Source organism: Otolemur garnettii, unplaced genomic scaffold, assembly GCF_000181295.1.
Source record: "Otolemur garnettii isolate 467f Iridium unplaced genomic scaffold, OtoGar3 scaffold00024, whole genome shotgun sequence".
NCBI classification, from domain to species: domain Eukaryota; kingdom Metazoa; phylum Chordata; class Mammalia; order Primates; family Galagidae; genus Otolemur; species Otolemur garnettii.
In genome coordinates, this window is record NW_003852419.1 from 10,959,084 (window position 1) to 10,963,205 (window position 4,122).

A 4,122-nucleotide genomic window follows, 5' to 3' on the forward strand; every position below is an offset into this window, starting at 1 on the left:
AAATTCCTCAGATGTATAGATTCTGCCTACAGAGTCTGCCTCCTAAGTGACTGGTCTCCCAGTCCTAATGGAGGGACATCAATGAGAAAGTCCTTTCAATGGGTCTTTGAAATTTAATATTATAGCTTTTAGGCTCAGCACATGTAACTCAGGAGGCCAGGGCACCAGACACATACACTGGAGCTGGCAGGTTCGAATCCAGCCCAGGCCAAAATATAGCTGGGTGTTGTAGTGGGCACCTGTAGTCAGAGCTGTGTGGGAGGCTGAGGCAAAAGAATCTCGGGCCCAGGAGTTTGAGGTTGCTGTGGGCTATGATACCACAGCATTCTATCCAGGGTGACAGCTTGAGACTCTGTCTCAAAAAAAAAAAAAAAAAAAGTTATAGCTTTTAAATTCTGTATAAATGATATTGTATCTCTCCCCCCCATATATAAATGGATGTGTCACTTTCATAGGACACTTTCTACAACTTGCTTTGTTCTATTTAGCTTTTGAAATTTGTCTGGGTTGATGTATATAGCTCTAGTTAATTCTTTTAAACCACTGAATAGCAACAACAAAATGCTGTAGATGTGTCTACTTCAGACATTATGGAGAGCTTCTCTTGTGTATAAACATAGATGGGAAATTATTTGGCTATAGGAAAGCAGCATTTTCAACAATTAGCACTACAAAGAGATTGAATCCATTTACAGACTTGTTAGTGGTACATGTAAGTCTCTATTGTTCTACTTTCTTGACAATACTTAATATAACTTTATAGTTTTTACCAATTTAGTGAAAGTTCTATTTTACTGTGGTTTTATTTGCATTTTTCTAATTACCCACAACGCTAAGCAACTTTGCTTCTGATCTTTGGCAAGTCAATATTCTTTGTGTGTGAATTGCCTGTTTATCTAATTTGGTTTCTCTTCAGTTTCTGGTTTTATTTTCTTTATTTTTGCCTTATGTATTCTGATACAAATCATTTAAACCTCCACAAAGTATTGCTTATCATATAACTTCACTTATAAACATTCGGACATTTGTACTAATGTAGTTGAATTTATAAATATTATCCTTGCTGGTTTGTGCTTAGTCTATCTAGTCTAAACATATTTTCCCTGCTGTGGAGTCATGAAAATAGTTTTTATTTTCTTCTAAAAGTTAAACAATTTTGGTTTCACATTTATTTTTCTAATCTTCTTGGGCTATAGCCTTGAACATGTGGGGTAAAAAACATATGCTATTTTTTATCCACAAAGATAAGCTTTTTCCCACCACTATTTCTTAAGTATCCAGTCTGTCCCTGTTGATTTATGTCACCTCCATCATTTGTCATATTTTTGCATTTGAATGGTTCATTTCAGAGCTCTCTATTATGTTTCATTATTCTACTTAATACTTAAAATAAAAACACACTTTTTTTTTGCATTGACTGTTATCTTTTATAATTATGCTTGATGTCTATAAAGGAAGAACTCTCATCATGTTCCTCTCCTTCAAAAACTGCCTTAAATTGTACTTGGCTTTTTACTCTTCAATGTGTATTTTAGAACTAGTTTGTTTAGCAAAATTCTCCCTGAGGTTTAGATAGAAATTATGTTAAATTTATAGGTTAATTATGTGAAAATGTTCACAATAAGTGATCTCACATGAAAATTCTATATCTTTCTACTTAATCAGGTTTTAAAAACCTATAGTAACTTCATATTTTTCTCAATTAAAATCTTGGCCATTTTGTTGTATTTATTTCTAATTATTTAGCTCTTTGTTCTGTGAACACTGGAAAAGAATATATATTCTGTACATTTGTGTTAAAAAATTTTAAATATATTTCATATTAAGCTTCTTTGTTTTCTTTTTCAAACATTCTTAAGTTTACTCATTTTTGTTTATTTGTTTGTTTTGCCATTTTTGGCAGGGGCTGTGTTTGAATCTGCCACCTCCGGCATATGGGGCCAGCACCTTACTCCTTAGAGCCACAGGCACTGCCCAAGTTTACTAATTTTTGAATAGATTCCTCCTGCCTTTCACATGGACATAATAAAATCTTTCACTCTGATTATGGATTTTTCAAATTTGCTTGTGCTCCTGTACATGAGGATAAAAATCCTCACTTCTTTGTTCATTTTTCCTCCTCAGTGTCCCAGCATCTACTGGCATGGATGTAGAGAACAACTGATGCTTATAAGCTACTGGTGAGAATACAAATTAGTACAAGCTCGATGAAAAACAGTACAAAGATTCCTCAAGGAAATAAATCTAGACTTACTATTTAATCCAGCAATCCTACTAGTGGGTATTCATTCAAAGGAAAAGTCATTTTATCAAAAAGACACCTGGCACTTGAATGTTTATTGCAGCATAATTCACAATTGCAAAGATGCAAAATAATCCTATGTGCCCATCAATTGGTGAGTGGATAAAGAAAATGTGAGTTATACTATATACAGGCAGTCTCCCAGTTCCAAACAAGATAAGTTCTGTATGTTTGTTCTTAAGTTAAATATGTATGTAAGTTGGAACGGGTATATTTCCATATTACATATTTCCCCATCCATAAGGGGCAGCCATAAGTCAGTCAGATGTTAGTAACTCAGGAACATTCTCTGATAGCCTCCATTCATGAGAGTTATATGTAAGTTGGATGTCTGTAACTCAGGGACTGCCTGTATATATACACACACATATAAATACATGCATACACATCACGAAATAACACTCAGCCACAGAAAGGAACGAAATCATGTATTTTGGAGCAATTTGGATGGAACTCGAACAATTATCCTAAATCAAGTATCTTAGAAATGGAAAAACAAACACAAGTACTCACTAATAACTGGAAATTAAACAATGGGCACAAAGAGATGTAAAGGAAGAACAAAGGGGGGAGAATGGGAGGGGGTGAGGGGTAAAAATTTATCAGGTACAATGAACATGGTGACAGGCACCCTAAAGCCAAAACTTCATTGCTATGCAAGATATCCATGTAACAAAATCATTTGTACTCCCTTAATATTTTGAAATAAAAAAAAGAACGTATCCAGTATCTAGTAGACATTAAATAATTGTTCAATGTCATTGATTATCTTGTAGTCTTAGTAGTGAACTTTTATTAAGGTAAAATATCCTTTATTTGTTCCTATACGTTATTTTTTGCCTTGGATTTTATTTTGTCTTATATCAATCTTGACACAACAGCTTTCTTTTAATTTGCACTTCATGATACATCTTTTTCCATTTGTTTATGTTCAAACTTTGTGTGATTTTGTTTTGGGATTTTCATTTGTTAATCTTCTATGGTAGAATATTTTAAAATATCTGATAATCTCTGAATTACAATGTGTTGATGATTATCTGACTTCTAACTTACTAATATACCTGGTTTATTAAACTTTCTGTTTTTATTTTACATTTTTATTGACATTATTAAAATTGATTAAGTATCATATTTTTCCTTTCTTGGTAGGATGCCAAATATTATATACCTATTTGTTTAGTAATTATATTTAATTTTTTTCTAATTTTTATTGTGGTAAAATGTATACAATATAAAATTTACCATCAAGAACCCTTCTTAGGTCCACAGTTCAGTGACAGTAAGTATACCCATATTGTTGTACGACCATCACTACCATCCATCTCCAAAATGGTTTTCATCATGCAAAACTGAAACTCAAAGTCCATTAAACAATAATTTCCCCTTAGCCTTTACCCAGGCTTTGGCAACCATCATTCTACTTTTTTGTCTGCCTCTATGAATTTATCTCTTGTAGGTACCTCATAGTGCACATAAATCATGTATTTGTCTTTTTGTAATTGGCTTATTTCATTAGCACCATGTTCTCAAGGTTAGTTCATCCATATTGTAGTAAGTGTCAGAATTCCCTTTCTAAGGTTGTATAACCTTAAATATGATATGTATATACCATATTTTGCTTATCATCTATTGGTAGACATTTGGATTACAAATGACATTGCTATGAACATATGCTATATGCATGTAAGTATAGGTATGGAAATACCTCGAGACCCTGCTTTCAATTCTTTGAGGTATACCTAGAAGTGGAATTTCTGTCCTGTATAGTAGTTCTATTTTTTTTTTTTTTTTTGAAAACTATACTGTTTTCCACAGTAGTT